We start from the raw sequence: 26,617 nt of genomic DNA on the forward strand, positions 1-26,617 counted from the left end.
GATTCCGTTGATTCCGTGCGCTGAAATGCGCTGAGGTAAATATGAATAAAAAATATGGATCGTCAAATATTTTGAGTTCGGCCATGTTCGTCCCAGGCTCAATGGCCATGTCTATGTCAAATATCAAGCATGTAAGCCTCTCCGTTTAGGAGTCTATCGGTAACATTACACACACACACACACACACACACACACACACACACACACACACACACACACACACACACACACTGTGTTTTATATATATAGATATATACAGTGTCGAAATATATATATATATATTGTTACGGTCCGCGGATTGGATGTTATTTACCGAGCGGAGGTAACCGCGGCCGAACAGTTGTTCCCCGTTTCTTCCCGACTCACCCGATTCACCCAGACATTGGCCAAATCGCCCTATGCTAAATCAATGATAGAAAGGACACGACGACTGGGAAAGAGGAAACGACGCAAGGGGGGTACAGTTCTCAAGACCTCCGGAGGAGGGTATAATTACAGTGGTGGAGAAAAGGGGGTAGATTACAAGGCAGAGTGAGGTAAAGACACAGAAGAGATGGGCACTTAAATACAGTCTTATCTATTCCCGGACAGACCACGGACAAACGGACAAGGTAGACTCACACGGGGATTGATGGCGGGAATGGGCAGGTCGGTCGATGGCACAAGGTGCACCTTGGCTCGGGGACAGGATAAGCACGGTTCAAAGATGCAGGGAGGTCTCACAGCGCTCGGAGGTAGTCTTGCTTGCTCCAAGCTCGGCGCGCATCTCTGACGTCACCTCTCTCTCTCTGCGCATGCTCAGTGGGGAGTGACACGCCCTCGGCTGGTTGGTTCCACCCCAACTGGGGCCGGTCCGCCGCTTCCATTGGGTGCGGGGGTTACCGGGCTCCGCCCTTGACGAGGAGCCGACAGGGAGCCCCTGTTTGGTAACCCCGTCGAGCACATGTCCGATGGCGGCTCGTTGGGGAGGCCTGGTGTCCTCCCACCACTCCTACCAAGCCGGAGTGAGGACGCGCACTCCCTGCGCTCGTTGTTGTTGTTGTTGTTGTTGTTGTTGAAGTGAACTGTGAGTAAGAGCTGCGGGGAGGTATTGGGAGGTCCTAAACTTCCTAACGGTGCCATACAATCACATTCTGGTGCAACGAAGGGTCAGAATTAATGGAAATTAATCCTTACCTGACATAGACTAAGAATAACTAGCAAGATGTCCTATAGTTGTCTACCTGAGATGCGGTGGACCTGGATGCGACATTTAATGGGGGAAATAGGGGGAGGTCGGGTCTACAGAGTGTTGTTTACAGAAAATGGGACTAGGGAATGGGGGATTGGGGAGAGTTGGGAAGTATTGAGGAAATAGGGGAATATTTACAAGCGGATATGGATGGATGCAAATCCCATATCCGCAACACTGCACCCTTCTCGAACTCGGGGCGGCCCGACCCGATAAATTTTTACCTACTTTAGTGTGGCACTCAGATGTAGTTCCCTCTACTATTAACTCAACCCTGAGTGCGACAGTTTTACAGATGTTCACAAATGAGTAAATATGTCCCCCTGCGACGTTGCACCCTTCTCCTAACAGAAACACAACCACAGGATAACCGAATCGCGGAAAGCATCCTCAAACTAAACATACAGCCGGTAGGGAGCATCATTTATACAAGACTACACTGATATTTACACTACGATCCAGGACCTGTTCTTTGAGGAACACATGCAGATGTTATGCATAGGGAGAGCACGCATGCCAGCATCGATACACCAACCCACGAGTGCCCTGTGGTCCTACGGCCTTTAATAATGTGCAGAGCACCCCTTCCAAGCACCAAAAGCACCACCCAATTATGCACAGTCAGCACCATCTGGTGCACCAATAAAGTGTTCAATAAAAGTGCACAATCAAGTGTCCATGGTCACCGGTGGTGTCGCAGCTGGCCGATGTTCTGCCGCTGGTCTTGCCTTCATGGAGTGCACTTGGCCTTCTGGCTTCTTTAGAAATAAAGAAAGGCGCCAACCGTGTCCATTTCTTCATTGTGGCCATCAGGGGCCAACTAAAAGTGGTTCACCTGTATGGCATAGGTGCCACGTTGACCCAGAGGTCCATCAACGGGTGGTGCTTGACCGCAAAAGAACTGCGGTCCATTGTGGGCGGCCACAAAAATTGCGGTCCATATGGTGTATCGATCCAGGCAGCAAGCAGCGGAAGTACAGGCCCACAACTGCGGAGCCAGCACCTCTCTCTCCTCTCTCTCTGCCCCAAAGCCAGATCCTCGGAGGTGGGAGACAAAAGAAGACAGGTGAGTAAGGTGGTAAGGGCGCAAAAGTGCATGCAATATAAGGTAATGCACACTGGGGGCACATGGGAACCAGGTGAGACAGGTACGTTCCTACCGTACGCCCCCCCCCCAACCAGGTAACCTACATTGCCCCCCCCTTACCCCTTACTGTATCCACAAAACACAACACTACCCATAAACATCTACTTTACACATCAACAAACGTCCCTACTGTCTTCCCCGTTCCTCCCATAAACCAAATTCGTCTTCTCTCCCCCCTAACCAATCAAATTTGCCATTTCCAACTCTCATCAAAATTTGCCATCTCCAACTCTCATCAAAATTTGCCATCTCCAACTCAACATCAAAATTTGCCATCACCAATTCATCATCAGTCCCTCCTAAGGAGGGAGAGATGGAATCACCCCAATGTCTCATCCACGTCGTGATGCGTCTCACAAATCCAAACAGCAATTCTCATTTCCTGCAACACAAAACAAAGAAAACACAGGTGTGGAGTCATCATCATCACCTCAGGTAAGTGGCTGCATATGGTGCGACAGGTTCATCAATCCTAACTATTTCCTAAATGACTTTAACAACTTTACATTACCCGGGGTCTTTTTCCTGCCAAACCATTGGCCCTTATTACTCTATGTGGTTTGATGAACCAAAAATCCCATTGACCATCTGTGGTGCACACCATCAATTTGGGTCTCACTCCCCGATTCAACACTCGGTGCTCCCGCACAATTTCGGTGGCTGGGTCGTTTGACGCTCCCAGCTGGTCCGCCCACCTGCACACCTCCACCACTGTTGTTGCCTACCGAGCTCACCTGCTCCTCACCCTAACCTAACTAACTGGGGAAGGCCCTCTCGCACTCTCACCCCCTCGGTGCCCTCTCTGGCACGGGCTGCCCGATCCACACCCGGGATCCTCAGGCACCCACTGACACTAACGGCTCCCAGAGCCCACCTGCGGCCTCACCTGGCCGATATCTAACAGTGGCGGAGTGCCCAACCATTCACACCCATACTAACAGGCCACACGACCAGCCAATTTCACCATACCAATGCACCCATCCACAATACCATTCTGCAACCGCACCACAAATGCCAATATCCAACCACAATTTACCTATACCTTCTAACTACTCTTTAAACTACCCTCCCCGGGTACTCGTGAAAAGGGCCCACTCTTCCCCCATCCACACCTTCGCACCACGCACACCACTCCGTACCACTTACTCCAACTCTCTCCACACCACTCATTCTCTGCTCCATATATTCCACACACCTGTACTTGCACACCTGTGCTCTCATACTTGGTGCGGCCTGCACCCTTCTCTCCCCCAAGCGCATTCGCGCTGATCCACAACACTCACTACTCACCATGACACTCATCCGCAATGCTCTCTCATTCATCACTTGTACACTCACACACACCTCGGAGCATTGCCTCACCGATGCCTCATTTGAAGCTGCTCACCAGCACTTCCATTCATACTGCATCATCTGCTCTGTCTACTCCCTTCTAAAACTCATGCTCCTCCATCTTCCCTTACACTCAGCGCTCCCACGTCATTATCAAACACTAAGCTACTACGTCCCCACTACAGGTACCAAGTCTCTTACTTAAATCTTGTCACCTATAGTCACCTCTAGTCCCTATCAATATAACCAAGCCCTCCCTGGCTCGGTTGTCATAGCCACCCCATAAACTATAGCGCATTTGCCCCCATCATGGGAAGGGTGGCAGGGATGCCACCCTTACCCACCGTCATACGGCACGAGTGGGACCTTGTGGGACCACCTCGTATGCGAGTCGTTGCCCGCCTGCTGGACCCTGTGCGTCGCCCCTTGCGGGGTCAGCGCGGGGCCGAACCGGCCGGGCCCCCACAGTACATTACCCCCAAGGGGCTCCTGTGCCTCCCCTGTCCCTCTAAAAACTACCCCTGTTGGTGTCGATGCATGGGTCACGCTTCCGCAACCCGCTACCCATTCCATACCACCACAACCTTGCTCACTCACACCTCGCACCTCTCCCATCACCAGACCCTCTCGCTCGCACCCTCGTTCCATACACTCCGGACCAGCCATACACCTCACTCTTGGCCTCTCACGAACGTCCGGGTCCATCTCGACCCCCAAGCTTATTAAATCACCTGGCGCATCATACGCACGACCATATTGGTCACCACTTACACCGGGTCCTCTTTCTCTTCGCTTCTCCTCCATCACCTGCGAATCCCTCATCCGGATAATGAGCACATCATCACGATCCGAACACAGACTTTGGACTAATTCTTTTACTTCCTCTTTTATCTCTTTCTTATCCTCTCTCCGTCGCTTCTTAATTTCGCTCACCCCTTCTTCCACTTCTTCTAATTTCTGCTTCACCTCCTTCATCTCCTCGTGCGCCCCCTTAAGTTCTTCCTCTAACTCCACCTTATTTTTTTCTATGTGCTCCCGCACCTCCCGCTCTTTAACCTCCATCACCTCTACCACCTTGTTCATTTTCCTCGTCAGGTCCTCATGTACCGTCTGACACTCTTTTTTAATTACCCCTACGTCCTTTTTCATCTCCTTCTGTGTCGATTTTAAACCCTCTATTACCGCTGTGTTCTTCTTTACCTGGCCCCCAACTCCTTTTGTCCCACTGTCAGCTGTTCTACTCCCAGCGTCAACTCCTCTATACCACCTTGCAATTTTACAGTCCCCTTTCTCACCTCCTTCTCCATGCGCTCCTCACAGTGCCTCACCTCCTCGCGCCCTCCTCCGACCTCCTCACTCACACCTCTTCTGATCTCCCCTCCCATCACTTGCATCTCCTGCCCAGATGCCACCCTCATCTGCTCCATTTCCTCCCTGTGAGCATCCAATTTAGTTTCTACCCCCATTCTGACCCCCTCTATCTGCTGCCCCATTTGTTTAACTTCCCTTTCCGCTTGGTCCCTCATGTCCCTCAATTTGCCTTCCATACTGTTTTCTAACCCCTCTAACCCCTTTTTCATCCCTTCCATTTGATTCTCTTGAGCAGCCATTCTGTTTTCTACCCCCGTTAACCCCTCCTGTATTTCCCCTAATCTATTGTCTAATCCCTCTATTCTACTCCCTAACCCTCCGATCTGGGCCCCCATGTCCTCCCTCAATTTCTCGCTATTGGACCCCATGTCCTCCCTCAATTTCTCGCTATTGGACCCCATCCTTTGTTCTAACCGTTCGCTATTCTGGGCCAACAGGGCCCCTATTTGCGCCATGAGGACTTGCATGTCCATCGGCAGCATGGGTACAGCTACCGCAATCCCCTGCGCGGCGCCGACCTGTTGTTCGCGCTCCTCTTCCCCATGCCTAGCGCCGCAATTTTGCGAACCTGCCGCCCTCACTGCTTCGCTCTCCTCATGTCCCTCAATTTGGTCCTGGATCGACGCTGCCTCACTCTCCTCTACCGGAACCCAGCCGTCTTGATCTCCCATAGCGCGACTTTCAAAATTCGGGTTTTTGTAAAACAAAAGCAATTTCGGTACTTTGTAATTTTGACCAAATTTTGTCTAGCTGTTTTTAAAAATTTGGTTCGGGCCTCGTATCTCACTCCCCGACACCAGTTGTTACTGTAATTGTACAATTGGTGTTCCAAAATTTGGGCTAAATAAATTTAGTTCCAGGTTCGAATCCCAACTCCTGACTACCAGTTGTTACGGACCGCGGATTGGATGTTATTTACCGAGCGGAGGTAACCGCGGCCGAACAGTTGTTCCCCGTTTCTTCCCGACTCACCCGATTCACCCAGACGTTGGCCAAATCGCGCTATGCTAAATCAATGATAGAAAGGACACGACGACTGGGAAAGAGGAAACGACGCAAGGGGGGTACAGTTCTCAAGACCTCCGGAGGAGGGTATAATTACAGTGGTGGAGAAAAGAGGGTAGATTACAAGGCAGAGTGAGGTAAAGACACAGAAGAGATGGGCACTTAAATACAGTCTTATCTATTCCTGGACAGACCAAGGACAAATGGACAAGGTAGACTCACACGGGGATTGATGGCGGGAATGGGCAGGTCGGTCGATGGCACAAGGTGCACCTTGGCTCGGGGACAGGATAAGCACGGTTCAAAGATGCAGGGAGGTCTCACAGCGCTCGGAGGTAGTCTTGCTTGCTCCAAGCTCGGCGCGCATCTCTGACGTCACCTCTCTCTCTCTCTGCGCATGCTCAGCGGGGAGTGACACGCCCTCGGCTGGTTGGTTCCGCCCCAACTGGGGCCGGTCCGCCGCTTCCATTGGGTGCGGGGGTTACCGGGCTCCGCCCTTGACGAGGAGCCGACAGGGAGCCCCTGTTTGGTAACCCCGTCGAGCACATGTCCGATGGCGGCTCGTTGGGAAGGCCTGGTGTCCTCCCACCACTCCTACCAAGCCGGAGTGAGGACGCGCACTCCCTGCGCTCGTTGTTGTTGTTGTTGTTGTTGTTGTTGAAGAGAACTGTGAGGAAGAGCTGCGGGGAGGTATTGGGAGGTCCTAAACTTCCTAACGGTGCCATACAATCACATTCTGGTGCAACGAAGGGTCAGAATTAATGGAAACGAATCCTTACCTGACATAGACTAAGAATAACTAGCAAGATGTCCTATAGTTGTCTACCTGAGATGCGGTGGACCTGGATGCGACATTTAATGGGGGAAATAGGGGGAGGTCGGGTCTACAGAGTGTTGTTTACAGAAAATGGGACTAGGGAATGGGGGATTGGGGAGAGTTGGGAAGTATTGAGGAAATAGGGGAATATTTACAAGCGGATATGGATGGATGCAAATCCCATATCCGCAACAATATATATATGTATATATATATATATATATATATATATATATATATATATATATATATATATATATATATATGTATATATATATATATATATATATATATATGTAGGGAGCTGTAATGCCCCTCCCCCTTTGTATATCCTTGCTGCTTTACCAATTACCAAGTATAACCAATTATATGTTTTGTTTTGACTTGCTACTGTACTCTTTTATGATACTGAGTTCTTTCTACTGCATTGAGGATGTGTAATATCCTAATAAGGAGTTCTCTGCCTGTGTGCTCTGGCCTGCGTGGGCACAATCTCTAGTTCCCCTTTTCAGGCCTTGGAGGCAACTCTTATCTCTCTTTGCCTTTCTCCTGACTCTGCCATTATCTTGCAAGTTGACAGTTTTATGAGTGTCCACTCCCCTTTGTACTTTCCCAAGCCAGCTGCTATACAGAAAGTTGTAAACATGTTGCCACATAATGCTGACCATCTCCTTATCAGAGCTAACCCATGACTGGCCTTGGATGAACTTCCTTTAATTAACTGAACAACAGGATGGGACTATGGTGGGAGGCCCAATGAGCCCATTCTGTCTCTGTGTCTTGTGAGCTAACTCCACCCCTGACTTTCTTTATATAAAGCAATGTTAATTGAATTATTTCAGAGCATCTTGCTGTACTGTTGGTCATTTCTTGTGAGTTTCAGTGCAACTTTTGCTGTCCTCAAGCTTGAGTACTCGAGTTCCAATAAATATATCCGTTGCTCCTTTCTTCTGAGTCTTCTGAGTCCCAAGTCCTAAGTACGAATCCGACAACTGGTGGCAGCGGTGGGATCAGTCTGGGCAGTCCGGGACGCGGTCCCAGGCAAGGGAGTGGTGAGAGACCAGCTGGCAATTGATCCGGGTCAGGTGAGCTGTGGTTTTCTTTTGTTTTTTCCTTTTTAGCCCGGGGGTCAGTCCAAATTGTAAACCACTCTCTTGCTCGGTTGCCGTTTGTTCCGTCCCCTGCTCATACCTGTTCCACGAACCTAAATTTAATTACGGACCGCTTGGGTCCTGGAGCAACTGATTGTTTATGGACTCGTTAGGGTAACGTTACGTAAGGAGAAGTGCCCCACGTTGGGCGCCTGAGGTTAAGGGGTAATAGATCTCTGGGTTGTGAGGGTAAGGATAAGGGCGGCGTCCCGATCCGAGGCCTACCCGGGAGACGTTGGGATTTTAAGTAAGATCAGAACTATTATACGGGCGTAGGACGCCAGGAAAGTGCAGTAAGGGTAGGATAGACGGCTGTGTAGGCGGGCGAGCCTCTCAGGAGAGTAGGTAGCGCGGCCGTACCACGCGAGGCGGGCGAACCTCACGGGTACGAGGCTGCGAGCCTCTCAGAGGTAGGTAGTGTAGCTGTGCCGCGAGGCGGGAGATCCTCACGAGTACAAGGCTACGTCGGTAAACTAAGGTTTCTTAGGATGGGTAACAGTATAGGTAATAAGACAGTAAAGGCAGGTGAACCGCTTAGACATACCCCAGCATTTTTTTATGTTTAAGAGGTATGGCTATGCTGCTGTGAGACCAGGGAAGTCATGGGTTGCATTGACGAAGGATTTAGGAGAACCGTGGCCCGAAGGAGGGTCTTTTGCGCTGGAAAAATTGGACGTGTTGTATGAGACATTAGAAAAGTTCGAACAGGCCACGAAACACTTTCCGCCTGACTATTGGAAAGTCTTTGGCTGGTGGAAGGAAGAAGCGATGAAGCGACACGCAAAGTCGAAACAGGCCAGCTTGGCTGGTGAGGTAACCAAACTCAAGGGTCTGAGGAAACAGGCGAATAAAGAGCAGGATGAAGCGCTTAAGGAAATAGAAAAGCAGGCCAACGCGCGACTGATGCCGCTCGTTGAAAACCCAGACCCCGCGAGAGGGGAGGTAGCGACCAATCTACCCTCCCCAGCCCCAGACCTAAACCCTGTCCCGGGGTTTCAGGCACCACCTATCCTTTCTGCGCCCCCGCTACCACCTCCCTATAACCCCGCTACCATCGCGCCCCAGATACCCCAGAACCACCCGAGCCAGGGGAGACCGTTTGCACAACTCGGGGCTAACGGAATAGATGACGGGACCGACATCGCAGGGTTCCCGCCACCGATAGGACCGGATGGGTTATACCCCTCACTGGTAGGTTGTAATGGGAAAGGGACCTCACAAACTACCCCATTGGAATGTCAGGAAATAGAGGGAAGAAATACATTGTGCCCCGTACAAGTTATCGGAGTTGACGCCCAAGGACAGGGGGTTCGAGAAAGAGTACCATGGAAAGAATCCTCTTTAACTGTAATGAGGGAAAGGATTCAACATTTGCTTATTGAGGATCCGCGGCAGATAGTGCCGACCATGTCGAATTGGTTTTTAGCCGGCGAGTGCGACTATCGAGACATAACTCATATGGGAGTATCCGTGCTCCCACCCAAAGTATGGGAAAGGGCTAGATTAAGAGCACACTGGCCGCACGTCGATCCAAGGGCAGCAGGAGCGGCCCAGATAACAGTACCACAATGGGACGCACTGAAGCTCCGGCTGCTGGGTGCCATCGAGCATGCGCTGTTGCCAGCAGGAGGTCCGGATTGGGGAAAAATCGGGGCCATAAAACAAAAACCAGGAGAACCAATTGGAGAGTACCGAGAAAGGTTGGAAAAGGCCATTGCACGCTGGGGAGGACTGGGTCCGATGCAGCTGGCAGGGCTACCCCAACCATTGGTAAATCAATATCTAATCGAGGGGCTTCGACCGGTATTAAAGAAACAGGTACAGACCGTCCTCTTCGGCTGGAAGGGAATGACAACCAACGAATTATGCGACAAACTGGAACAATGCCCGGGCTCCTCCCTAGAGGAGAAGAAGGATATTAAGGAGGAAATATTGCAAATGTTTGTCCAGGAGAAACGGGCTCAATTTAATCAAAATAAAAAGGGGGATCAGAGTCAGGACTACATACGCGAACAGTGCCAGAAGTGGGGACCTGTTCGAGGTCCAGAGGAACATAGGAGGAGTTGTTATCCTTTTTTCTATAAGGGCCAATTCCCCAACGGAGAGTGGATCCACAGCGAAAATGAAAACTGCGACGGTTGTACTGAGGAAGATTTTGGACTAATTAATATGAACGAGGTAAAACAACAATGGACAATACCACCCCCTCTTCCCCTTCCTCCTCAAAACCCTCAAACTTGGAATGTGCAAGGGCCCCCTCCCCAAAATTGGTATCCACCAAGACCCCTTCTCCAAAACCCCGGACCACCCCCCAATAGTGGGATGCAGAACGGACCAAGGGGGAACTGGGCCCCGCCCCGGGGTCCGCCGCAGTGGCAACCAGTGAACCAGTCACTTTGGGGGCCGCCAGAACGCAGGCAGGGCGGAAGGGGAGCTGTAGAGGGACGACCTATGCCCTCCGCACCACCGGTTCCGCAGGAACCGTGCCATTATTGCAAGCAGATGGGACACTGGATACGTGATTGCCCAAAGGCTCGTAAGGGGTTTCAGCCCCAATACAATAGAGGGGCCTATTGACGGGACGCTGGCGAGTCGCCCAAGGAGTGTCCTCTCTTGACCATGACACCGGCAGAGGAACCAACCATGATGTTGGACGTGGAGGGAAGACAATTAGAATTTCTCGTAGATACGGGCGCGACTCGCAGCACAATTAACAAGGGGCAATTGCCCTCTTTGCACCCTACGGCCAGGAACGTTCAAATACTGGGTGTTTCGGGTTTACCCCAAGCGCTTCCTATTTCGGAGGAAGTGCGAGTAACATGCGGCCCGCTGGAGGCTAAACATGCTTTCTTGATGACCACTACCGCCCCGACGAATTTGCTGGGACGGGATTTATTGTGCCGTTTGGGCTGTCAAATCTCATGTACCGAGGAGGGAGTTTTCGTAGACGTCGCGGAGTCTAAACGCGACTTGTTGATGACGGCACTGGCTCGTCCCGGCCCCACCGCGTATTGGTGGCGCTTGGATCCAGGGGCTTTGTCTGCTTGGACATATATCATAGATAATGTGTGTTTGGACAGTTCAGTGCTGCGAGATTGGATGCAACAGCACCAAATTTCGATAAAGGACTTAAAGGATAATCCACCCCATTGCACTGCGTACTATGATGCAACGGGTGAGGACGAGAACTACCGGGAAAGGGTTAAGGAAAAGCTGGGCGAATGGATGCCTCTACACTTGTCACGGGTATGGATCGGGCGTGAGGGAATAGGAATTGAGGTAGTCCTAACCCCGAGTCAGCATGCGCTGACCCAATACCCCGAAGGAGCGGTCGCCCATGTTACCCTCACTACTGCCAAACGGTGGCCGCCGGAAAGTGTAGGTTGGATGGTAGGGAGGTTACGAGAAGTTCCCTTACATGGTTATCGGTGTAAGAGGGGCCGCTGGACTTTGAAACAGCTCGAAAACGGTGAAGGGTTCTCAATTGACATTAAGGCAGAACGGAGGGACGGAAAGTTCGAAGAGGCAGAGTTGCCCCCCAAAGGCACCTATGCCATGAGGGCAGTGCTGACGGACCCGGGTGAGTCGGATTACCTCCTAGCGGAGGTGCCAGACAATTTATGGCCCAAAAGCGACGGTGAGGTTGGACGAATGCGAGACGCCAAACCTCTAGTGATAGCAGTGCAGCCGGGAATGCGCTTGCCAAATGTAAAACAGTATAAGCTACGACCTGAGGCCGACGTAGGCATAGCACCAGTGATTCAATCCCTAGTGGAACAGAAGATTATCGTAGAAACTAACAGCCCATGTAATACACCAATTTTGCCAGTTAAAAAGCCGTCAAAGGACAAATGGAGATTTGTACAGGATTTAAGGGAGGTGAACAAGGTGATACAGGGCATACACCCACTAGTTCCAAACGGAGAAACCCTCATGATGTCAATTCCGCCGGACGCAACATACTTCACGGTCATCGACCTTTGTTCTGCGTTTTTCTCTGTGCCCATCGCGCCTGAGTCACAATACTTGTTCGCTTTCACCCATAGGGGGCGCCAGTATACTTGGACAGTACTACCTCAGGGGTTTTCAGATAGCCCCACTCTGTTTTCCCGGGCGCTGCACCGCGACCTGGCGGATGTGGAATTGAAGGGAGGGTCAGTGTTGCTGCAATACGTTGACGATTTGTTGATTTGCTCCCCTTCAAAGGAGGCGTGCGAAATGGATTCTTTGGCCCTATTAAAGGCCTTGGCGGCCAAAGGCCACAAAGTAGGCAGACCAAAACTTCAGTTTGTGCGGCAGGTTGTAACTTACTTGGGACACGCCATTTCGCACGGAAAACGAGAATTGGATGCTGGACGAGTGACCGCTATCACGGAGCTGCCTCGCCCTCGCTCGCAACGGCAAATGCTGCGCTTCCTAGGTATGACGGGATACTGCCGCACTTGGATACTTGATTTTGCGCTGCTGGCTAAACCACTGTACGAGGCGACCAAATCAAATGCCCCGGACCTATTGATATGGACGGATGAATTGAGGCGATGTTTTGACGGGCTGAAACAGGCGCTGGTTACGGCACCGTCATTAGGACTCCCGGATTATGCGAAACCATTTACCCTTTACACTCACGCCGTGGGAGGTTTCGCCCAGTCAGTTTTGACACAGACCCATGGGGATAAGGAGCGGCCGGTGGCCTACTTTAGTAAAAAGTTAGACCCGGTCGAACAAGGGTTTCCGGTGTGCTTGCAAGCCGTGGCAGCGGCCAGGTACGCAGTAGAAAGAACAGCGGACATTGTTATGGGACACCCAGTAACGCTACGGGTACCACATTGCGTCACTTCGCTGCTGTTACAGCGAAGCACACAGCATTTGTCTAACACTAGATTAATGCAATACGAATCCGACAACTGGTGGCAGCGGTGGGATCGGATTTAAAGGACAATCCCTTAGAATATCCCGACTGTACATATTATGTCGATGGATCAGCTAGGCGCGCATGGGACGGGTCCCTGTTGTCCGGGTACGCCGTGTGCTCGGATAGCGAAACGGTAGAGAGCGGGCGTCTTCCACCTACATTTTCCGCACAGCAGGCGGAGCTGTGCGCCTTGACCAGAGCGTGCAGCTTGGCGGAAGGCCTTGCCGTCAACATTTACACAGATTCGGCCTACGCTCACGGCGTAGTCCACGATAAAGGAGCCATCTGGAAGATGAGAGGTTTTCTCACATCTGCCGGTTCAGTGATAAAGAATGGCGCGTTGGTAGAAGGGCTCCTCCGAAGCATTTTACTTCCCCGCGCTATCGCGGTAATTAAGTGTCGTGGCCACCAAAGGGCGGACACTGACGTTGCCCGGGGCAACGCAAGGGCGGACGAGGCGGCAGGAAAGGCCGCCAACCAACAGATAGAACGCAACATGCCGATGGTGACACGAGCACAGAAGACAGCCGCACAGATTGCTGACATACCGACTGCGGGACCACCCGCCACACCAACTAAGGACGATATCATAAATTTGCAAAATGCTGCACCGACGGCCGAACACGAGGTCTGGCTCAAACGAGGAGCGATACGCCCTGGGCCAGGGGAAATGTGGACCCTTGATGAAAAACCTATAGCACCCCAGGCTTTACTGCCCTGGCTGGCACGCATGGCTCATCAGAATGGTCATGTGTGCCAGAGGGGGGTGATGGGACAGATAGACTACACTTGGGCAGCGCCAGGACTGTCACGGATTGTATCCGAAGTGTGCCGATCGTGTGTGGTCTGCCAGCAACACAATAGAGGGGCGCCACCGAGACATGCACATGATGGGGGACGACCCCCGCCTAGTGGGCCGTCCACTCCGCAGGCCTACGCCACCTGAGAATAATGTTACTGATGATGTTACCAATGATGATGTGGGCCACTTGCGAGGGTCCCCGGCTGATGTTTATGTTTCAATGCAGGCTCTGCCTCTCCATGTTTCACGAGCTCACCTTTATGTCTCACAAGCCCACAGTGAGTCAAACGCCACTGACCCAGTTCGGGATTTGGACCCAGCTGTGAACCCAAGCCCGGATGGAGAGGAACTCGATCGTGAAAATACTCTGAGTTCCGAGTCTGATTGTTTTGGAGATTCGCCCTTGAATAACAGCGAAGCAAGCAGCATCGCCTCGGACGATCTCGACTTTGACCCAAAGGAAGTTTCTCTCCCACCTTTGGATCGTTATGCTTTATTTCATGGCCATAGGTTTGAGCCACCTGATACTGACGATGTTGTGTCTTCCCCAGATCACCAGCACGTAAGAGACCTCATGAACATGAATATCGATTGAGCGCTGAAGATCTACAAGGATTTCACTTGGGGAAGCCTGGGCGAGCTCCAGTTGGGGAGGAGTCCGGCTGCACCTCTGTGGACCAAGGGTGGGTCGGAGATCTTCCTGGGTGTGGACCCCGGTGGAACCAGAGGTCTTCGTTGTGGATTTGGCGCGCTATTCGATCTTCATGTCTCTACGGTCTCACCTCATACACCCATCTACACCCGACTTACATCATACATCCACTTACACCCACTTGCACCCACACACCCGCGGATCAGCCTGCTGGGTTCGTTGTGCGGTACTGGGTACGGGACATGCTCACTGGGCTGCATTCGTGTGGTACGTTACGTTTAGTTACACTCTCTCTCTCTCCCACCTCTTTTGGTGGATTTTGTGTGCCATTTGATCACTCTGCTTTTACGGCCTTACATTGCATACTCACATACAGACGCGAATCATCCTACTGAGTTTGTGTGGTGCTTTGGTACGGGACATTCTTACGGGGCTGCCTTCGCGTGATATGTTGAATGATTTTTCTGTTTTTGTTTGAAATAAAGGCCTTTGATTGGCTCGTAGATAACTTTGTATCTTAGATCCAAAAGGGCGGTATGTAGGGAGCTGTAATGCCCCTCCCCCTTTGTATATCCTTGCTGCTTTACCAATTACCAAGTATAACCAATTATATGTTTTGTTTTGACTTGCTACTGTACTCTTTTATGATACTGAGTTCTTTCTACTGCATTGAGGATGTGTAATATCCTAATAAGGAGTTCTCTGCCTGTGTGCTCTGGCCTGCGTGGGCACAATCTCTAGTTCCCCTTTTCAGGCCTTGGAGGCAACTCTTATCTCTCTTTGCCTTTCTCCTGACTCTGCCATTATCTTGCAAGTTGACAGTTTTATGAGTGTCCACTCCCCTTTGTACTTTCCCAAGCCAGCTGCTATACAGAAAGTTGTAAACATGTTGCCACATAATGCTGACCATCTCCTTATCAGAGCTAACCCATGACTGGCCTTGGATGAACTTCCTTCGACTTCCGGGTTCGGTTGCGAGAGGACGCTGGCGTTGCATATTCGCCGCTTCTCCGACTGGATGGATGTACAGGGTCTGCTTCTACCTTTCTGACCTGACATCTCACACCTGTCCTGCCTTTTCACACCCGCACGTGCCGCGTGTTCTCCGGCTGGATAACGGAATCTGCTTTTGATGGTACGGAATACGGAATTCGAAAGGCCCGCTCCCGTTGATTGTGGCCGTGGCCTTGTTTGCCGGTGGCCTTGTGGCCTTGTTTGCCGCTGTGGTCTTGATTAGCGGCTGCAGTCGTTTGCCGCTGCGTTTGCCGCTGCGTTTGCCGCTTTGCCTCCTCGACCTTGGCCTCGTACTCGTCCCTTCGCTCCTGCCTGGCATGGCTCTGAAGTACTCCGCCGCAAGGCTTCTTCTGCTCAATACCCGCTCCCCCCCATCATGCATCTCTGCCATCAAATCAAATGGACTCCTCCGACGACCCAGGTACATTCACCGTGGCTCCGGTCGCAAGTTTGTTTATTTGCAATCAGGTCACTCCATCCCCGTCCTCTGGTCGGCTCAGCGCACTCTCACTCTTCGTCCCAGCGCACCTGGTCACAGCAACCCACACGATCGCACCTCTTGCCTACGAACCCTGGCTAAATCACCTGAATTCATCCCTGCTGTTCAAAACAACATCAAGCTCACCCTGTTCAACACCCGGTCCCTCAACAATAAATGCCTCATCCTGAACGAATACATCCTGGATAACAAACTGGACTTTCTCTGTCTCACCGAAACCTGGCAACAACCTCTGGACTACTACACACTCAACCTCACCACACCCAATGGATATTCCTACGTCAATAAACCACGCTCGGAGGGCCGAGGTGGTGGAATTGCCGTTATCCACCGTCAAGACATCAAGACCAACCTCATCTCCATCTCATCTGCTCCATCATTTGAACACCTGGCTTTAAAACTCTCTGGTCACACGCAGTCAGTCATGGCTGTCGTCTACCGCCCTCCCAAACCACACCCATCATTCCTGTCTGACTTCTCCTACTTTCTGACCCAGCTATGTTCCCTCTCCCCCTCAATCCTCCTCCTTGGTGATTTCAATATCCACATGGACTCCACTGACTCCACAATAACCACTGACTTCACTGATTTACTCACCTGCTTTAACCTCACTCAACATGTCGACTTTCCTACCCATATCCGTGGTCACATTTTGGACCTTGTCTGCTCCACTGGATTAAATTTGCACCATCTCTATGGCTCCGACCTCACCCTCTCTGACCACTTAGCCATCACTCTGACCATCAACATCCCCGCCCCAACACCAAGGCATTATCGCACAATCAACTTCCGTAAGCTAAACGCTCTTTCACCTACCTCATTCTCATCCACCCTCTCTGAAAAAATGTCCACTTCTCCCTTCATTGACCTCCACACCCCTTCCGACCTCACTGACTACTACAACCACACTCTCTCCTCCTGCCTTGACCAGCTTGCGCCTGTAAAAACCAAAACAGTTTCTTTCACCCATTCTGCTCCCTGGTTTACCCCTGAACTCCACCTGATGAAAACTCGTGCTCGCCAACTTGAAAGACTCCGCAATAAAACGGGTCTCACAGTTCACTCCCAAGCCTACAAGGACCACATACAACACTACAAAGATGCCCTCTCCCGCGCCCGCTCTGCCTACTACTCTCAAATTATCCACTCTGGCTCCGGAAACCCAAAAGCACTCTTCTCGACAATAAACAAACTCCTCCGCCCCCTGAACACCACCACCCAGTCATTCACAGTAGACAACTGCATCTCCTTCCTCTCTTTCTTCCAACGCAAAATTGACAACATCTACAACAGCTTGACCACCGCCGCACCCGCTCCCCCTCCAACCACCTGCCCCCCCTTGTCCTGCCATCCCCTGTCTCGGTTCTCCCCAATCTCTCCTACTGACCTCTCTGAACTCCTCATAGGAATGAAAACTGCCACCTGCACTCTTGACCCCATCCCCTCCAGCTTTGTCAAAGCCTCCCTCCCTGCTCTCTCTCCACTTATCATTGCAACAATAAACTCCTCCCTGTCTACAGGCATCGTCCCACCTTCCCTCAAAATTGCTGCTGTTACCCCCATTCTAAAAAAACCTGGTCTAAACCCTGACACCCTAAACAACTTCAGACCCATCTCCAACCTACCCTTTCTGTCAAAAGTTTTGGAACGCGCTGTAGCCACTCAACTCAAACATCATCTCTCTGCCAATAACTTGTATGAAACATTCCAATCCGGATTCCGCTCCAACCACAGTACTGAAACTGCTCTCCTCAAAATCACCAACGACCTTCTCCTCTCCTCTGACGCTGGCAACCTCAACATTCTCGTCCTCCTCGACCTCAGCGCTGCCTTTGACACCATCGATCACACTATCCTCCTCACCCGACTTGAATCCACCTTTAACGTCACCGGCACTGCCCTCTCTTGGATTAAATCATACCTCTCTGACAGATGCCAGTTCATCTCCATCAATAACTGCAAATCCCCCACTGCTCCCCTCCCCCAAGGTGTCCCCCAAGGTTCAGTTCTTGGCCCCCTCCTCTTCATCCTTTACCTGTCCCCGCTCGGTCACTTAATCCGCCGTCATGGTCTCCAATTCCACTGCTTCGCCGATGACATCCAGCTTTTCATCTCCACCAAGTCCGTCTCCACCGACACCCACTCTATCCTGACAAACTGCATCACTGAAATAAAATCCTGGCTTCAAATCAACTTCCTCAAGCTTAACTGTGATAAATCTGAAATAATCATCATTGGCCCAAAAACGCTCACAAAATCCACCCATAACTTTGCCCTCAACATCGACGGTATCCCAGTATCCACCTCCCCTCACATCCGGAATCTTGGCGTCATCTTTGACCAAACCCTTTCCTTCGACAAATACACTAAACAGATCACAAAGTCAGCCTTCTTTCACCTGAAAAACATTGCCCGTCTCCGCTCATCCCTCTCCTCCACGGCTGCAGAAACCCTCATCCACGCCTTCATCACCTCCCGTCTGGACTACTGCAATAGCCTCCTCTATGGTTCACCCTCAAAAATCACCAATAAACTCCAATACATTCAGAACTCCGCTGCCCGTCTACTCACTCATTCCCGGACCCGTGACCACATCACCCCCGTCCTTTACAAGCTTCACTGGCTCCCCATCCCCCAGAGAATCCAGTACAAAATCCTCCTCTTGACATACAAAGCCCTCCATAACCTGGCCCCATCCTACCTGGCTGACCTCCTCTCCAGACACACTCCCACCCGCAACCTCCGCTCTGCTGGTACCAACCTCCTGACCCCCTCCATCCGGACCAAATTCAGATCCTGGGGGGACAGGGCCTTCTCCATCGCTGCTCCCACCCTCTGGAACTCACTACCTCACACCATCAGAGACTCCTCCTCACTCACCACATTCAAAACATCACTAAAGACCCACCTGTTCAACGCTGCATTCAACATTCAACCCACAGCATTTAACCCCTGACTATCTCTTCTCCTTCTCCCTCCTTTTGCTTTAAATATTTCCCTATTGATTCTTGTCTTGTCTTTTTGATTCTTGTCTTATATATATGCCGTATATCGCTGCTGTTTGTTTTCTTGATTCTTGTCTTTTTGCAATTGTTGTTTTCATGTATTGTTATGCATTATGTTTTCCACTCTGTCAAAGCGCCTTTGGGCTTCTGGAAAAGCGCTATACAAAATAAATGAATTATTATTATTATTATTATTCCTTTAATTAACTGAACAACAGGATGGGACTATGGTGGGAGGCCCAATGAGCCCATTCTGTCTCTGTGTCTTGTGAGCTAACTCCACCCCTGACTTTCTTTATATAAAGCAATGTTAATTGAATTATTTCAGAGCATCTTGCTGTACTGTTGGTCATTTCTTGTGAGTTTCAGTGCAACTTTTGCTGTCCTCAAGCTTGAGTACTCGAGTTCCAATAAATATATCCGTTGCTCCTTTCTTCTGAGTCTTCTGAGTCCCAAGTCCTAAGTACGAATCCGACATATATATATATATATATATATTGTAACGAATTTGAGAAGTGTAACGGATTTGAGAAGTGTAACAATTTTGAGAAAGTGTAACGAATGTGAAAAGTATGGTTTTGTTGTGTGTAACTGACCCTCGTAATGTAAAGAATGGTCGCAGCTCGTCCTCTTAGTTAATTCCATAAACCTACACACAGGACACGATATATCCTTTTAAATAGTTAGTCCCTTATTCTCTGTGGAAGCTAAGGATGTGTTTCCCACTAGTTTGACTCTTCATTGCACCGAATTAAATAAGAGTAGGCCCTCTGACGCCCCATGGCAGCTTCCAAGTGCCAGGTTCGCCACTTTGCTGCAATTGCCTCTTTAGGCACTTTACTGCATTTTCATCTGCCGTCCACTTTGCTGCATTTGACTCCATTACGCACGAGGTAACGCCGAAGAAGAAAGGCGGGTCTCCACCTCGTCATAGAGGGGAGGAGTAAGTCAGCCCTGCTCATCCAACCCAGAACGAGGGGTTTGGCTTGAGAGGGCGGAGAGAGAACGTTTGGGGAAGGTTCGAAAAGGGTGAAGGGCGGGGCCTATATAACCCGCCGCGGGACGCTCCCCAAAGATACGAGATGAGCTTTTACGGAGATGGGTCCAGGAGATGCGCTGGAGACGAGCAGGTGTGACCGAGCCGCCGTGAAACGTGCCGCGCTGCAGGAAAAGCGGACAGGAGCAACGCAAGGAGGGCACAAGGCAGCAGTACAGAGAGAGGAACTTCGCCCGCGCAGTTTGGGACCAAAGCTCGGCTTCTTGACGGCGGTACCTTCTGGCCCGACCGTGCCCAGTACCCGCTGAACCTTCCTTGCCTCTAAAAGCCACCCATCTCCAAGCCATTCATTCCTGCCTGCATTTCCCCGTGTAAGTGTGATCATCCGTCTGTCTTCAACGTTGTCCTGGGGTTTATTAATTAAGCTTGTATAGGTAAGCTAAAGATTTCACTGTGTGCCTGCTCCTTCCATTTTCTGTATATAACCAACTGCTCTCTTTGCTTTGGCTTGTGAAAATAATTAATAAAACCTGTTATTCCTCTGTACGTCTTCTTCTTCTTCCTCCTCTTTACATTCGGTCGCTTTAGAGGTTTCCATATTGAATAGCTGTGGCGCGATACGGCCAACGTCTGGGTGAATCGGGTGAGTCGGGGAAACTGTTCGGCCGCGGTGCCTTCGCTCGGCAAACAACATCCTTATCCGCGGACCGTAACAATATATAATATATATATATATAATATATAATATATATATATATAATATATAATATATATATATATATATATATATATATATATATATATAAATATATAAATATATAAATATATATATATATATATATATATATATATATATACGTATATATATATATATATATATATATACATATACATATATATATATATATATATATATATATATATATATATATATATATATATATATATATATATATATATATATATACATACATACATATACAGTTATACACATATGTATCGACCTCGATATATGAATGAATGAATGATCGTTTTGAGGCCATTTTTCCCCGCTAAAGCGGGGGTTAGCATAGGTCATAAAAATAGGTCACATAGGCATAGGTCACAAAAATTCAAAATTCGACCGGATTCGGAGAGTTCGGAGAGTTCGACCTCACAAAAATGTTGCTGAAATCCTCCTTCAACACGACAACACACGAGCACACACAAGTTGAGAAAACACAAGAAACGATCACAAAACTCGGATGGACTGTTCTTCCCCACCCACCCTACAGCCCAGATATTGCTCCCTCAGATTTCCACCTATTTTTTTTTTTTTTTTTTTTTTTTGTATACAAGATCGAGGCTCGTGAAAGAGCGAACATTAATCACACAGAAAGACAAACAGACACATAAAACAAATAACATCGGGAGCGGTAGACAAGATGGGGAGAGAGGGGGAAGGACACAAACACAACATTTGAGAGCAGGGACCGAGAGACATGGAGACATCGAGAGATCTGTGGGAGGGAGAGGGCTTTGGGGGGGAGGCATGTGAAGGGGGGGGGGGGGGGTGTGAGAGGTATAAACATATGGACACTGCCAGGACTTCCAGGAAAGAAGTTGGAATTTCAAACAAGGTGGATCTGGGGTGAATTAGTGGGGGTAGAAAAGATCAAGGTTTTGGATGGGGGAAGATAAGAGATGGTGGTGAACAGCTGTTTTAAAGACCTGGAGGGAGGAGTGGGATTGAAGGGAGTGTGGGAGTTTGTTCCAGAGGCGGGAGAAAAGAGGAATGAAAGAGTGAAGGTGAGCAGAGAGCCGAGATTTCGGCAGTTTAACCATCAGAGGGTTGTTGGCAGATCTTGTGCGACCTGTAGAAATATTTGGGGGACAGAGCACAGAGAGAGCTGGGGGAGCAAGGCCGGAGAGGAGTCGGTAGAAGACAGAAAGACCACCTACCTGCCTGCGGTGAGTGAGTGAAAGGCCCTCAGAGATAGCTTCATCGCGGGAGATTCCAATGATTTTGAAAGCTTTGGATTCAACAGCGTGAAGCCGAGCCAGGTGTGAGGCAGGAGCACCAGCCCATAGGGGAGAACAGTATTCCATTGAGCTGCGGATGAAAGCCTTGTATGTGGTGAGGAGCTCAGGTGTGCCGAGGAAGGACTTCGCACGACGGAGGATGCCCAGTCGGCGCCTAGCTTTGGAGGCCAGCTTGGAAATGTGGTTTTCCCAAGAAAGATCATGGCAGATAGTGAGACCCAAAAGCTTGAGCGACAGAACTTCTTGGAGAGGATTGTTGAGAAAGTAGATGGGAGGGTTGTCCAGTCGATCTTTTCAGAGAGACATAGTAAGAGAGTGAGATTTGTCAGGATTGAAAGACATGTTCCATTTGTTTGACCAGTCTGTGATTTTGTCCAGGTCTTCAGAGAGCGAGGAGGCTGCAGACTGCTGATCTGAGGGAAGAGAAATGGAGCGGCAGAGAGTGGAGTCATCAGCAAAGAGATAGAGAGGATTTTCCAGAGAGTCGGAGAGATCATTGATAAAGACCAGAAACAACTTGCCTTCGCCTCCTGGAAAGCAAATCCAAAGGAAGGAAATCTCATTTCCTTTCACAAAGCCCGAAACAAGTGTGTGTCCACCCACAGGAAAGCCAGGAAACTCTCCTCTCCACTTTCAAGACTGAACTCTCAAACCTGTCTCCCTCTTCCAAATCCTGGTGGCATCTGGTCAAATCTGTTTCTGGAGTCTGTTCCCCCTCCATCCCCTCCCTTACCTCAAACGGCTACACAACTGACTTCGCACGTGAAAAAGCTGAATGCCTCAACTCTGTGTTTGCCTCTAAATCTTGTGTCCCAAACCCATCCCTCTCTGTACCCACCATACCCAGTCATACCAGCTGCTCCTGGACTCTGTGTCCTTTCCTCCTGACAAGCTGGATAAGTTTCTATCAACCCTCGACTCTGATTCTGCAACTGAACCTGACGGCATCAGCCCACGGGTCCTAAAATCCTTCTCTGCCGCTCTTTCACTCCCTCTCTCTGTTCTCTTCACCCTCTCTTTTGCTCAAGGTCATCTGCCATCAGCTTGGAAATCAGCCAACATCACCGATTTACATAAAAAGGTGCAAAAACAGATCCTTGCAACGACATACCAATCAGCCTTCTCCCAATTATATATCAGCAAAGTCATGGAATCCATCATTGCTTCGGATATCAAATCTTTCCTCTTCTCCAATGGCTTGATCACTGATCATCAATTTGGTTTCAGACCAGGTCACTCCACTCTGGACATGCTGCTTCTGCTGTCTCAACAATGGATGGAGGTCGTCAATGCAAAACAGGAAATTAGAGCTGTCTACCATGGCATATCACGTGCCTTCGATATGGTCTGGCACTCCACACTGCTCACCAAACTCTCCTCCTATGGTATCCATGGAAATATCAACGCATTGCTTGCGGACTCTAGTCATAGTCAACGTGTGGCTCTAGACGTATTCCTCTCTAGTCGTAGTCAACGTGTAGCCCTGAATGGGTTTCTCTCATCTCCCCTTCCTGATCAGGCTGGAATTCCCCAAGGGAGTGTTCTGGGCCCTGTGCTTTTTCTGGTCTTCATCAATGATCTTTCTGACTTTCTAGAAAATCCTCTCTATCTCTTTGCTGATGACTCCACTCTCTGCCGCTCCATTCCTCATCCGTCAGATTGGCAGTCTGTGGCCTCCTCACTCTCTGCAGACCTGGACAAAATCACAGAGTGGTCAAACAAGTGGAACATGTCTTTCAATCCTGACAAATCTCACACTCTTACTATGTCTCGCCGAAAAGACCGGCTGGACAACCCTCCCATCCACTTTCTGAACAATCTTCTCTAAGACGTTCTGTCACTCAAGCTTTTGGGTCTCACTATCTGCCATGATCTTTCCTGGGAAAACCACATTTCAAATCTGGCCTCCAAAGCCAGTCGCCGACTGGGCATCCTCCGTCGTGCGAAGTCGTTCCTTGGCACACCTGCGCTCTTCACCACATACAAGGCTTTCATCCGCAGCTCAATGGAATACTGTTCTCCCCTCTGGGCCGGTGCTCCTGCATCACACCTAACTCAGCTTCATGCTGTTGAAACCAAAGCTTTCAGAATCATTGGAATCTCCCGCGCTGAAGCTAACTCCGAGGGCCTTTCACTTACTCACCGCAGGCAGGTTGGTGGTCTTTCTGTCTTCTACCGACTCCTCTCCGCCTTGCTCCCCCAGCTCTCTCTGGGCTCTGTCCCCCAAATATTCCGACAGGTTGCACAAGATCTGCCTGCAACCCTCTTATGGTCAAACTGCCAAAATCAAGACTCTCTGCTCACCTTCACTCCTTCATTCCTCTTTTCTCCCGCCTCTGGAACAAACTCTCTCACTCTCTTCAATCCCACTCCTCCCTCCAGGTCTTTAAAAGAACTGTTCACCACCATCTCTCATCTTCTCCCATCCAAAACCTTGATCTTTTCTATCCCCGCTAATTTCACCCCAGATCCACTTTTTTGAAATACCAACCTCTTTCCTGGAAGTCCTTGCAGTGTCCTTGTATTTTATACTTCTCCCACCACCCCCTCCCCTTCCCACACCTTCTCCCCCCAAGCCCTCTCCCTCCCACAGATCTCCCGATGTCCCTGCTCTCGAATGTTGTGTTTGTGTGTCTGTTTGATTTTTTTTGTCTGATAAATGTTAGCTCTTTCACGAGCCTCGATCCTGAATACAAATTTAAAATAATAATAATAATAATAATAATAATAATAATAATAATAAGGCGTAGAACAAGCTTAGTTTTTGCTTTTTGTCCTTTTTTTCTTTGTTATTTAAATAATCACATTGTAAATTTCTGTAATAAATCGAATTGTTTAAACGTTTTCCTTTCTCTCTGTCTGTGAATGTCTCTTCTTAATTTATCCGCCATGTTCATATCCAGTTTAACATTGACTGAACGACTTTAGCATTATCCCTCTGGCGGTGCCCAATGGTTTTGCTCGGCCATGTAAATTTTCATCAGGGAACAAAGGAAACCGCCGGAGGGTACGTGTGGTACCATCTCCGATTGGCGTTCGTAGTTGCTAATTTGCAACCTGCTAAGCACAACGTTATTCGTGCGCGGCAGCAGCAGGTCCCGTAAGTTTGGGAGGGAACAGAGGTTAACCCCCTCGTAGTAAACCCGAACCCCGGGCCGTAACACATTCGGTGTCTTGGAGCGGGATTCCTCCGAGCACTGTAACAATTGTTCTGGCATTGAGATTCCGCTCTGGAGACCGTAACATTTGGTGTCAGGAGTGGGATTGGACCCGAGGAGTGCTTCACGCACCTTGAAAATTACGAGCCGATAGGAAAAATTTTATTTTAATTTATTGGTACAAACCATGGCGGATCAACGCAGACAGATCCCGGTGGGTAATACGTACTATGTAAATATGGATCGGGAATTGATCCAGGACACGCAAGAGGCAATGGTAGAGAATGCGGAGGAGACAGCTGTACAGGGGGAAGATGGCCCCCACCCTCATCCCTCGGAGACAATGCAGCGCAAAATGGCGGATTGGCACCGGTGCAACGAGTCGAGATGAAACTTTTCTGTGAACAATTAGTGGTACAAAGGCAAATGATGAGTGAAAAAATGGACGGTGGTATACAAACGATGAGCGATGATATGAAAATGATGAGCGTGAAAATGGACGTAATGAGGGGCGAAATAAGGCATGAAGTGGATGAGGTGGTGAGCAGGGAAATGACGGCGATGTGAGAGGTGGTACGTGGATGCATGGATCGTGTCCAGAGAGAGGTGAAGGAGGGCGAGGCTTGACTGTCGGGGGAGATGGGGAACATAAAGAAAGAGGTAGAAGGACTGACGATGGAACAGGATTAATTAAATCAACAGATCAAGGGAAATACAGAGGCAATAAAGGAATTACCCGGAATTTCGATTTCGATATACCCGGAATTCAATAAACTTTCCATAGTTTATTTCGCCAATTGTAAAGGGATCGAAGTAAACAATGGAGTTACGTCGAATGCAATGGCACGACTCTATGGTCTACCGAAAATTCACAAGCCAAGCGTCCCACTTAGGCCTATTGTGTCACTCAGAGGGACGCCAACTTATAGCTTGGCTAAATGGTTATCCCAGAAATTGAAGTACCTCGTTTTGGGAGCTCCAACAACAGTCAGGTCGGCTGAACAATTCCTTCAGATATTGAAGAATGTCCAACTTCAACCTGACGAGGTGATGGCGTCATTCGACGTAACTTCATTGTTTACTTCGATCCCTTTACAATTGGCGAAAGAAACTATGGAAAGTTTATTGAATTCCGGGTATATCGAAATGAAGAAACCTGAAGATTACACACCTCATGGAGCTGCTTGCCTTTTGCTTAAAAACGTATTTTACGTTTAATGGAAAAGTCTATGAGCAAATAAGACACCTATGGGATCACCAATATCGGGGATCATAGCAGAAGCGGTGCTGCAACGATTAGAATCCCTGGTATTCTCCATTTACAAACCAAAGTTGTGTGTTCACTATGTTAATGATACTTTTGTCATCATACAACGGGACATGATACACATGTTCAAAGAACAACTCAATGCTGTCTTTCCCGATATCCAATTTACAATGGAAGAAGAAGCGAATCAACAACTTGCTTTTTTGGATGTTTTGGTTTCCCGGCAATTTGGGAA

This window comes from Myxine glutinosa, chromosome 10 (assembly GCF_964187855.1).
Source record: "Myxine glutinosa chromosome 10, kmMyxGlut1.1, whole genome shotgun sequence".
NCBI lineage: Eukaryota > Metazoa > Chordata > Myxini > Myxiniformes > Myxinidae > Myxine > Myxine glutinosa.